Here is a 12,976-nt window from a genome sequence, read left to right as displayed (position 1 = left end):
GAAGGTAGAACGTGAGCAGCCAATGGGACCACAGGGGAGAGCCCAGGGCCCCCCCACAGTGGTGGAACACACCCCTTATAGTGCTATACCCCCACTGAGTTATGGGAGTCAGGTAAGCAATGCAGGCAGCATCCAGCGGAGCCCCTCCAAGCCTGGTTACTCCATCTTTTGGATGAGGGGGTGACAGCATTTCTTGCTCCACTTCCGAGATGGAGAAGCTGGCTTCTATCACAATTCACCTCTCTCTTTGTCAGCGGCTGCAGCTGTGCGGATGGTTGGCACAAGGGCAAGGTGACCACACGTTAATCGAGTGGCTGATGGCAGCCATATGAACTGTTTGGAATGATGCCAGGGAGACACCAGAAATTGTAAGTAAATGGCAATCATAAACTGATTTGGTGCAGGTACTCTGGGAGATGGGTATGTGGCAGGCTATGTTTAATCTGAATACCCTGGGGTTAGATGATGAATGCTTTACCTCCCATTTGAAGGATCTTGTGCTGGATCTTTGTAGAGTCAATTGTCTCCAGAGCAACAATTCTGAAAAATGCCCAAGAGGAGGCAAAATACTGTTGCTCAACCCAGCCCCATCTAGACACTTAAACTCAAGGACTATTTGCAGATGGGCAATGATACAGGACCTTTTCTGTGTAATTAGGGAACTGGCAGACATGCTTGGCTCAGGGGTGGGGCAGGGAACCGGATGACCGGAGGCAGCATGTGGAACTGGCAATCCACTGATCCCCCACCAATGTACAGCAGACCTTAGCACTGGTAGATACTGGTGCAGACTGCAGTCTTGTTTACGGGAACCTGGATAAGTTTCCAGGCAAAGATGAATTTATTGATGGTTATGGAGGCCTCTCAGTTAAAGTGAAAGCTTTGTCTTTGCATCTTAGCATTGGCAGGTTGGCTCCCCGCCTGTACACTGTGTACGTTTCTCCCATATCTGAATATATTCTGGGGGTGGACATTTTGCATGGTCTGGACTTTCACACCATGGCCAGAGAATTCAGACTCCAAGTAAAGCTGGGACTGTGTGGACATACACATAACCAGCCCCAAGTTCTGCCAAAACCCTGTTGGGTTACCTCCACATGTCAATACCATTTGCTGGGGGCGGGGGGCATATGGAGATAACTGAGACTATTAAGAAGTTAGAGAAGGTGGAAATAATGCATATAACCCATATCCCCTACAATTCCCTACTATGGCCAGTCAGAAAGCCTGATGGGACTTGGTGATGACAGTGGATTATTGGAAACTTAATAAAGTAGCACCACCTCTGCATGCAGCTGTACCTTCCGTCACGGACTTAATAGTCCACTTGACAATGCAACTGGATGCTGCCACTCCGTGGTAGATTTGACTAATGCCTTCTTCTCAATTAACAGCAATCCAGAGAGCCAGGAATAGTTGCATTGGAGGTGTCAGTGGACTTTCACAGTGTTGCTGCAGGGCTATTGTATATCACCACCATGTGCCATAATCTTGTTGATAATGTTATGTTAACCTCTGATTTTCTTGCAGGTTTAGGAGTGGCAATGCCCCTCTTGCCTGGGAACTGGGATGATGTGGCTGAGACAGCCTTTTCTAGTAGCCAAGCAGGCTATTGAGCAGACACAAGTCCTACAGGTAGTCAGAGGTGCCCATTTGAACTAAACGTACATGTGACCACAGATAGTATAAGTTGGGGCCTATAGCAGCACACAGAGCACGTAAGTATGCCAGTAGGCTTTTGGCCCTAGTTGTGGAAGGGAGCTGAGCTGCACTATTTATTAATGAAGCAGTTAGCAACTGCCTATGCTGCCCTTCAGGCTCATAAGAGCATGGCAAGATGTGTTACAATCATCATACAGACGACTTACCCAAAAGCAGGATGGGTGAATTCATGGGTAATGACCTGCCGGACTCAGATAGCACAAACATCCACTTTGGTGAAGTGGGGTGCCTAGTTGGAGCAGTGGAGTACACTGAGTACAAGTCCCTTAGCAGCATAGTTTCAAGAAGTCTTGGGATCTGTAGTCCTAATGCAACATAAGGCCATGGGGCCTGAGGTACCCCTAGATCTTGAGCCTTCACCATTAGGAAGGGCATCCCCCATTTCTCATAGGGCATGGTACACAGCTAAGTCTAACTGAGGTGTTACTGCTGCCTGGATTACTGGTGCAGTCCAACCTAGTACTGACACTGTATGGTTTAATACCAAGTGTGGGCAAAGTAGCTAATAAGTTAAACTCAGGACAGTGTAAATAGTGAACACCAAGGAGGTAACACCTATGGTAATCTGTAGCAATAGCTGGGCAGTTTACTAAGGCTTCACTTTGTGGTTAAATACCTAAAAGTTACACAATTAGCTAGTTACCAAACCATGTAGGGCCAGGCTATGTGGCCAAATCTACAAAAGGAAGGATGACCTTCTCCAACTAAATACAGAGATAAATAGCAATTTGTTATTGCCTCCCCCAGTGCCCCTAAAGGTAGGGAAAAAAACAAACAAACAAACAAACAAAACCCTAGTGTTAGCCACGGACCCTCCAAGCCCGTCATGGCAGATGGTTGGCTATTGCCGCCCCCTGGAGGGAGGGTCTGCAGTATAACTAATATGTTACTCCTTGGGTATTTAATGTGTGGCCTCCACGATTGACCATTCATAGGTGAATGGCCAGGGAAGGGACATTCATCTGGGAGACATATATACTGTCTATGTGGCCTATCATGAGCTCCCTTGTAACTTTGGCACAGGTAGAGGACCCAAAAGAACCATGGAGAGCAGACAAGATGTGGTACCATCACCCAGGGTAGAAGCCCTTGGTGACTACATCGTTATCCAGAGATAAAAAGTTGGCCTGTATTTTGCCTAAGGAATGTGATTTGCCCCTGTTAGTACCTGTGCCTGCTTTGTTGTTTGAGCTGTAGATTGGCAAGCTCCAACAGCATCATGAACTGGGCCCACACCTACACCAAGGGGACCAATGTCTCCAACTGTTGGATCTGCACTGCTCTTCCAGCAGCAGCTTTGGATGGCTTGCATTGGCACATGCATCTAGCTTCAGTGCAGAACTAGACATGGCTAGAGACTTACGGTCCCACAGACAACTTGTGGGATGCAACACGGCAGAATTTGGACAGGGGGTGTCACAAATCCCGTTGCCAGTCTCTCCCCTGTCTGATTCATAGCATCCGTAATGGATGGGGCTGGTTTATGGGAGAACACGTGGTGCCCCCATTGCAAATACCACAATGCACAGAGCAGCACTAGGGTAAAGTCACTGTGGGATGGTTGCCTGCTGAGGTTTGTGCAAACATAACACATATCACCACATCAAGGGTGTGGTGGAAGAAGCGCCCTTACCAAGGCTGGGCCCCCATGGACTTTGTGCCCCCGGGAGTTTATGGTTGTGTGGGGACACAGGGTGGCCATATCTACCAGTCAGTTGAACTGGATGCTATACCTGCGGGAGGCCCTATATGCCTGCCACTGCTCTTCCCACATTGTCTAGTCGTCCGCATAACTGGGAGGCACTGCATTCCTGCTTTTGGTGAGTGCATTGGGCCCCCTGGTGGTTCCATGCCTTAGCAACAACTATCCGTGGAGCAGGTGGCATTACTATAGAAAAGCAGGTTGCAGCCTTTGCAGAGAACACAGCTCAGGCCCTGAGATTCACCTGAATTGCTCTCTTTTTGTTAATTGATGAAGTTGATCAGATCAGGAAGGTGGTGCTGCAAAACCAGATGGCCTTAGACATAGTCACAGCTGCCCAAGGTGGCGCCTGTGCCCTTGTAGGGACACAATGTTGTACATTTATCCCTGACAACCACTGGAACATAATGGAAGCTTTACAAGGGGTGTCACAGGAGATTAAGGCAATTGAGCACCTTACTGATGACCCCTGCAGAGATGGTGGGTGTCTCTGGGCTCTGGCCTATGTTGGGCTCTCATAATCATAGGTAGTGTAGCAGGAATATTAGCAGTAGCTCGTTGCTTTCTGTATTGTTGCTGTGGCCTATGGGTTCAGGGTTCTGCCGTATGTGTATGGATCACCACTAAGAGGATCCCCTTGGCCTAAGGGGTGGAGTGTAAGAAAAATGGCTGTGCTGCAGCCAAGCAGACATAGGGCAGCAGACTTAGGCTAAGGTAAACAGCCTGGATGACTCATCAGGTTTGTGGCACAGGTGCACAGTCCTGGGTCTTACATAATCATAGCCATGTAGACATAATATAGAGAAGGTCCCCAGCTGACTGTCAGCCACTATTGTTTGTGTAGTGTATAAATGTAACACTGACCCTGTGAAGGGGCTGCTGAATAAAGCCATGTCTCATTTACCTGCTGTCTCTCGAGTGTTCCTCCAGCTCCCTGCCCCACATCCACCCACTCCCCTCGGCTCTCAGCTGGGGATGTAACCTGACCCTGAGCATAACAGTGTATTTATATCCAGGTCTATCTATCATTATTTCAATCTTTATACAGAATAAAGATATAGAATTTCAAAGTGTTGATAGGTATTTTTACTGATAGTAATATAAAAATAAATTTCCACACATGTAAAATCTTATTTGTTCTCTAAAGTATATCCACAAGAGTACACAAATGGAAGAACACTCTGACGTGAATTTAGCTGCACTTAGCATGTTTAAATAAAATAGTTTTGGGCTAGGTGTGGTGGCTCACACCTGTAATTCCAGCACTTTGGGAGGCCAAGACAGGTGAATCACTTGAGGTCAGGAGTTTGAGACCAGCCTGGTCAACATGGTAAAACCCCATCTCTACCAAAAATACAAAAATTAGCTGGGCATGGTGGTGGGCACCTGTAATCCCAGCTACTCAGTAGGCTGAGGCAAAAGAATCACTTGAACCCAGATATCAGAGGTTGCAGTGAGCCGAGATCCTGCCACTGCATTCCAGCCTGGGCAACAGACTCAAGTTCTATAAAAAAAAAAAAAAAAAAAAAAATTTTTTTTTGTTGCTCCAACCCATGAGCAAGAAATTTACTAAAACCACAAGTGTTATTCAATGCCAAGTCAAAATGTTTCCTTTCTTTCTGATTAACACAGGAACGGAGATAAACTAGCTTTAAATTAAAGGCCTAAACCAAAATTGAAAATGCTGATTAATTCCATTTAAAGCTTACATCTTTTCAGGAGCTCTTTGTTTTTGAACTTGTGATATTGGAACACAATTTTGTAACTGGTTTGGTTGGCTGAAGAAGTGACTTCTTGAATAGGGGTAGAAAAGTCAAGGTCTGTAAATTCAAGATAGACTGCAATATTGAAAGCAAANAAAAAAAAAAAAAAAAAAAATTTTTTTTTGTTGCTCCAACCCATGAGCAAGAAATTTACTAAAACCACAAGTGTTATTCAATGCCAAGTCAAAATGTTTCCTTTCTTTCTGATTAACACAGGAACGGAGATAAACTAGCTTTAAATTAAAGGCCTAAACCAAAATTGAAAATGCTGATTAATTCCATTTAAAGCTTACATCTTTTCAGGAGCTCTTTGTTTTGAACTTGTGATATTGGAACACAATTTTGTAACTGGTTTGGTTGGCTGAAGAAGTGACTTCTTGAATAGGGGTAGAAAAGTCAAGGTCTGTAAATTCAAGATAGACTGCAATATTGAAAGCAAATTTCAGATTCCTTTGAACACTTTAACTTGAAGATTTATTAACAGGTATACATAGATAGATAAGCATATGCAAACACATACAGATATATAAATATGTCTATGTAATGTCCATTTACGAGTATGTCTTATAAAAAAAATTAAAGTAAGTCAGAGGTAATTTCCCTACTTATTCTCTGCAGGGGAAGTGAATACAATCAGCCCATTTACTCAGCCCTGATGATTTCTATCAGCCAATTAGCTTAGCGCAGTTTATTCCAATTAGCCAATTAGCTTGGTCTAGGTAATTCTAATCAGCCAATTTGCTCAGATCAGGTAAATTCAATCAGTTAGAATGTGATTTCAATCAGCCAATTAGGTCAGCACTTTTGATTTCAATCAGCCAATTAACTCAAACCAGGTAATTACAGGCAATTAGCTGATCCCAGGAGATTAAAAATCTTCCAATTATTTAAGTCCAGGTGATTTCAATTTAGCTCCAGTTGGCAACTATTTGAGCCCAGATGATTTTAATTGGTCAATAATCTCAGGCCAGGTGATTTCAGTCAGGCAATCAGATGAGCCCAGGTGGATTTAATCAGCCAGTTCTCTAAACAGCAATTTAATCAAGACACGCCCCCAGTAGTGGATAAGAATAGCTCATGCATACACTGAGAAGAAAAGCAGGGTCCAGAAATGCTAACCTGGACAGAAAGTGTTACATGGCTTTACTATCAGCTTATTTTTCAGACCTTGCCCGAAAGTGAAGCTTTGTTTGTCTATACAAAAAGCATTGTACAGCTATGTTCCATTCTGATATACTATTGAGCCAGAGAAGGGAAATAATTCTATATCTGCACTCTTAGAATATGCTAAAGGATTGAAAAATGTTTTTTGAGGTACAATTTTTGTGTATGTATTTACATAGAAATACTCATATAATCTTGTATATGTATCAAAATTTGTATGTACGTTCATACAGAACAAAGATGTAGAATGTGGAAGAATTAATAGGTACTGGTATTAATAGTAATGCAAATAGAAACTAAGATCTCACACATGGATCAAGTCAATTGTTGAGATTGTAACTCATTTATTTGGATCCAACACCCAGGTGTTGACTCTCATACCTAGAACCGGGACATGTGCGAGATTGCTAATTTCATTACTGGACCTTCCTGCAGGTGTGATTGTGACATATGCACCTTCACAGAACCTTTGTGATTTGACACATCTGCCTGGGCTCAGCCTAGATGGAATTGTGACACGTCACTGGACTTGGCCCCTAGGTGATGCTTTACCACTGATCACAGGGGAATTGGAACACATCACTGGGTCTTACATCCAGGTGATGTGAATCTCCTCTCCTGCTTTGTCGCCACCCACAGGAGGCATTTTGACATATAACTGAGTCCCACATCCAGGTTATGTGACTCTCTTGACTGTGTCTTGCCCATATTGGCCATTGTGACATGTTCCTTGGTCTAACACCCGGTTATGTTATCCTTGTGTTCTGGCCCTGCCTACAGAGAGCATTGTGAAGTATCTCTGTGTCCACCACAGAGGTGATGTGACTCTCTTCTCTTGACTGTTCCCTTCTCAAAGGGGTGACAGTGACATATAACTGGGCCCAGTGCCTAGCTTATGTGACTTTTCTCTTTCTTTCTTTCTTTTTTTTTTCTCTTCTGAGATGCAGTCATGCTGTGTCACCCAGACTGGAGTGCAGTGGTGCAATCTCAGCTCACTGCAGCCTCCACCTCACAGGTTCAGGTGATCCTCCTGCCTCAGCCTCCTGATTAGCTGGGATTACATGCACCCACCAGGATGCCCAAGTAATTTTTGTATTTTTAGTAGGGACAGGGTTTCCCCATGTTGGCCAGGCTGGTCTTAAACTCCTGACCTTAGGTGGTCTGTCCACCTCAGCCTCCCAAAGCATTAGAATTATAGGCATGAACCACCGTGCCCAGCCAACTTTTCCCTTCTTTATAGGTTCTGCCCACAAAAAAAATAAAAGTGTAAGATATTTCTGCACTCAACACCAAGATGGTGTTACCTTTTTGGCTCTGCTCTCAAAACGCATTGTGATATATTGCTCGTCCTACCACCAAGGTGATGTGAGTTTCCTGCCTGGTCCCTGTCCACAGGGGGCAATGTGATATATCTCTGGGCCCATCAACCACTTAATGTGACTCTGCTCTCTTACCTGAGCATTGCCCAAAAAATAAATTGGGACATATCCGTGAATCCAGAGCTTAGGTGATATGACTCTTCTCTCCTGCCTGGGCCATGCCTAAAATAGAGAGAGTGATGTGTTGCTTAGTCCAGCACACAGGTTGTGTGATACTTCTTCCTGACCTCTGCCCAAACAAGTAACTGTGACATAACTCAGGTTTTGTTACCTAAATGATGTGACTCTCCTCTTTTTCCTGGGACCTGTCCACAGTGAAAGTTGTGGCAAATTGCTTGGCCCAGCACCTTTGTGATGAAACTCTACTCTCATCCCTGGGACCTGTCCACTGGGGTGATTGTAACATATAGCGGGGCCCAGTTTCTAGAGTATGTGACTCTTATTTTTCCTGAGTTCTACCCACAGAGGGTATTGTGAAATATCTCTGGGCCCCTCACCTAAGTGACATGGCTCTCTTGCCTGCACCCTCCCCTCAGCAGGTATTGTGACACATTGCTGGACCCAGCACCGAGGTGATGTGACTCTCCTCTACTACTTGGGCTTTGCCCAAAAAACGATTGTATAGCTTGACTCAACAAATAAGTGAAGTTACTATCGTCTCATGCCTTGGCCCTGTATACGTTATATATTGTGACATATTTCTGGGTCCAACACCCAGGTGATGTGACTCTCCTGCATGGGTCATGTCCACATAACTATGACATGTATTTTTATTCATCACCTTGGTGATATAACCTTGCTTTCTGCCTGGGCCCTGCCAAAATCGAAAATTGTGATATATCATTGGACCTAGTACCTAGGTGACATGACTTTTCTTTTTTGCCTGGGCCCTGCATAATTTGGGTATTGTGACATATCACTGGACCCAAACCCTAGTGGATGGAAGGCTTCCGTCTGGACCCTGCTCATAGGAGACCTTGGGACATATCTCTGCATCCACCGCATAGGAGATATGACTCTCCTCTTCTGCCTGTGTCATGCCCACAGGAAAGATGGTAACATGTCACTAGGTTAAGCAACCAAGTGATGTGTTTTGACTGCCTGGTTCTCTCATACAGGGGGCATTGTGACATATCTCTGGTAACACCTACTATCTGATGTTACTCTTCTCTTTTACCTTGGTTTTGCTCACGTAAAAGATTATGACATCTCTTGGCCCAGCACCTAGGTAATGTGACTCTGCTCTTCTGCCTGGGCCATGTCCACAGAAATGAGAGTGACTTATCACTAGGCCCAGCACACAAATGATGTAATTCTTCTGCCTGATCTCTCCCTAAAGAGGTTATTGTGAGATGTCTCTGGGCCTATCACCATGGGGATTATGACATATCACTTTGCTCAGCACCTATGTGATGTGACAGTCTTCTCTTTAATGGACCTGCCCACTAGGGTGATTGTGTCATAGAGCAGAGCCCAGCTCCTAGGTTATGGAACTTTCTTCTTTTTTGTGAATACCCAAAAATGGAATTGTCCCATATCTCTGATATTCTCACCAAAGTGACTCTCTTTCCTTGGCCCTCTTCTCGGGGGGTATTTTGACACATTGCTATACTCAGAACTTACATGATGTGACTCTTTTTTACCACTTGGGCTTTGCCAAAGAAGTGATTGAGATGTATTGCTGGGCCTAGCACCTAAGTGATATGACTCTCCTCTCCTTCCAAAGCGCTGCAGGCATTGTGATATATTGCTGAGTCCAACACATACAAGGTGAATTTTCTGCACAACCACTGCGCACAGGGGAATAATGACATATCTTTTTATTCATCACCTAGATGATGTGACTCTTCTCTTCTGCCTGGGCTCTGCCAAAAAAATAAAAAAAAAGAAGACGAAGAAAGAAAAGGAAAAAAAGGTTATTGGAACATATCACTGGATTGAGCACCTAGGTAATGTAACTCTTCTCTTTTGCCTGGGCCCTGCATATGTTGAATATTGTGACCTAATACTGATCCCAACTTATACTGAATGAGAGACTCCTGCCTGGGCTATGCCCACCAGAGGCCTTGTGACATATTTTTGCATCCATCACCTAAGAGATGTGACTCTCCTCCTCTGCTTTCACGCTGTTTGTAGGAAAGATTGCTACATACCATGGAACCCAGAAACCAGGTGATGTGTCTTTCATGCCTAGGTATTACCCAAAGGTCACAGTGTGAGATAACACTGAGCCCTGAATCCTGGTGATGTGTTGCTGTTGTCTGTGCCCTGCTTTCAGTAGGAAATTGTAACAAAGCACTGGCTGAGAACCCAGGTGATGTGTCTCTTTTGCCTGGCAGCTTCTTTCAGAAAAGAGTGTCATATATCCCTGGCTCAGCATTTAGGTGATGTGACCCTTCTGTTTGCTCCCCACATGTAGGTAGGATTTTATACATAGCCCAGTGCACAAGTGCAATAATGACTCTAACATTTTGAACCAGCCAAGGAGACAAATACTCTCTCTCATAGCTAGGTGTAGAAAAATGGGTAAGATCCTGGGTTGCCTTTCTGTACGAAGGTTATAAAAGTTTACCACTCTCTCGCATATTGTATGAAGCTCTTGGGTGGTAGAGAGAGTGTCATCACAAGGCCCAGCATGCAGATGAGACTGCGTTTCTTGTATGCTCACCCTGACAACCATTAGGATTGTCACCCTCACACATGGACAAAGCCCACTTAATCTCACACATGGATGCAGTCCACAGTTAAAATTGTGACATTCATTTGTAAATTTCTGTTCAGAGTTGTGATGGTGACTCATTTCTTTCTTTCTTTCTTTTTTTTTTTTTTTTTTTTTTGAGAAAAGCCGGCATTAAGCACTTTTATTGCAATAATAAAACTTGAGACTCATCTATGGTGCTGGGGGGAGGGAGCAGCAATGATTTCTCTCACCAAATCACTTATACAGGACAGCAAAGGAGTGAGAAGGGGCTGAGGGAGGAAAAGCCAGGAAACACTGAGATCAGCAGAGGGGGCCAAGCATCAAAAAACAGGAGATGCTGAAGCTGCGATGACCAGCATCATTTTCTATGTTCTATTCAAGGATTTGTCATGATGGCTGGGCTTTCACTGGGTGTTAAGTCTACAAACAGCACCTTCAATTAAACTGTCAATTTTTCTAAGAATTTAGGAAAAGTGGTGGGAAGCTTGGAAAAGTTATGAAAGATTACAAAAATCCTGAAAAAGTTCCCATTAAAAAACCCACAAGGAATGAAAAAAAATAAAAACCAAAAAAAAATAAGCCCAGGGCACAAGGAAGGGCCTTCAGAGGTCCCCTGCGGGCCCAGGGGACAAGATACCCTGGTAGTGGGGTCCCCCCCCAGCCCATCGCAAGTGAACATGATCCTGCTTCCCCAAGGCAAGAAGGGTTAAGGGGAAGGATGGGGGGAGGGATGGGGTGGGGGGGGAGGGGCAAAGGCCTTCGCCCATTTCCCCACCTCAAGTTTTAGGGTAGGGCTTTTTATTTTAACCAAGGGACATCCCTCTCCAACTTGGAGAAAATTCAAGTCCCAAACAGCCGGCCAGATCTGCTATGGCCCTTTTGCAGGGGGCCAAAGTCAAGCCAAAGAATGTTTAAAATATAAGATAAAAATTCATCCAAAAAATTAAATAAAATATTCCCTGCCCAACCCCCCCAACACCAATTCCTATTCTAACGTTAACCTATCACTTGTGCTGTTAATACTTAACCAGGTACTTAACTGGAAACCTATATCCAAAAGACTGAAAGTGAATCTTCACCACAAAATGAAAACAAAATAAAATGAATAACTTGAGGTTTATGGCATATAGTTTAGGTAAACACACATAGGAGGAGAAAGGGGAAGAGGAAACGGAGGTGTCAGAAGCAAAGCTGAGTGACAGAACACATTCAGTCAGGGCAGATGTCTATACAGACTGGAGTGGAACATCAGGAAAAGCGCCATATGGATTCATGTGCACAGGTCTGCAGGCACCAGATCCCTCCATGGCAGATCCAAGAACAGGGAGCTAAGGGAGGAGGCCATTCCTGTCATTCCCGTTTTAGAAGCTCCACATCGAAGACGAGAGTGGCATGTGGTGGGATGATGCCTGGGTGTCCAGTGGCACCATAGGCATAATCTGGAGATATAGTCAGTTTGGCTTTCTTACCCACACTCATTTGGGCAACCCCTTCTTCCCAGCCTCGGATCACCGCCTGCTTGCCTAGCATAAATTTAAAGGGTTTGTTTCTGTCCCGGGAGGAATCAAATTTCTTTCCATCTTCAAGCATCCCGGTGTAGTGCACCACGCAAGTCTGGCCGCGCTTCGGGAAGGTGCGCCAGTCTCCTAGGGAGATGGTTTCCACCTGCACTCGATGGCGGCGGCGGACGCTGAGTGGGCGGGCAGCACGACTGGCAGCGGTCCCACTGCTCTGCCTAGTCCCTCGGCTCATCGCCTCGATGGTGACTCATTTCTAAACCCAGCTCTGGCAGGTGAAAACTCTCCTATCTGGACCCAGCCAATTAGAAACATGTTGACTGTCATACCTGGAGTTAAAGCTACAGACACTATCACGGGTCCATACCAGCACAAAGGATTTAGAGGAAATTGTGACTCCTATGCATACCATATAAAGCCCTTGGGTGATACAGAACATGTCTTAACATGGCCCTGAACAAAGGTAAGATTGTGACACTCTTGCACACACACAGCAAACAGTAAAGATGATCATCCTTTCACAGCCCACTGTTGAAATTCTGAATCTCATACCTGGAGACAGTCAAAAGTTGAAAAATTGACTCTCATAAGTGGATCTGGTCCACATATTGATTGGTGTCTCTCAGACAAAAATCTAGCACACCTGTGAGACTGTGATTCTAATAAGGGAACACAGTACACAGAAAACATTGAGGCTCTCATGAGTGGATTCAGTCGATTGTAGAGATTGTCACTCATCTATGTAGAAGCAACATACAGGAGGCATTGATTCTCATACCTAGAACTTGGATATGTGTGGAATTTTTAATCTCATTCTTGGACTTCCTTGTAGATGTGAAATGTGCCTCTTCCCAGCACCCAAGGGATTTGACTCTTCTTGTTTGGGCCCAGCCCACAGAAGGGATTGTGACATATCACTGAACCCAGCAGCTAGGTGATGTGACTCTCCTGTGTGGGTCCTGCCCACAAGGTTATTGAGATGTGACTTTTTGTTCTTCCCCTAGGTGTTTCAGATTTCCTCTTCTGCC

At 44.7% G+C, this 12,976-nt stretch overlaps 1 pseudogene; it reads right to left on the bottom strand.

Annotated features, from left to right (window-relative positions):
- Positions 1 to 11,730: 11,730 nt before the first annotated feature.
- LOC108517786 (peptidyl-prolyl cis-trans isomerase FKBP1A pseudogene) lies at positions 11,731 to 12,183 on the bottom strand (annotated as a pseudogene).
- Positions 12,184 to 12,976: the final 793 nt, after the last annotated feature.

The sequence above is a fragment of the Rhinopithecus bieti genome, unplaced genomic scaffold, assembly GCF_001698545.2.
Source record: "Rhinopithecus bieti isolate Rb0 unplaced genomic scaffold, ASM169854v2 scaffold_42392, whole genome shotgun sequence".
Classification (NCBI taxonomy): Eukaryota; Metazoa; Chordata; class Mammalia; order Primates; family Cercopithecidae; genus Rhinopithecus; species Rhinopithecus bieti.
Note: the sequence above shows the minus strand (reverse complement) of the source record. Positions and strands in the feature narration are given on the sequence as shown.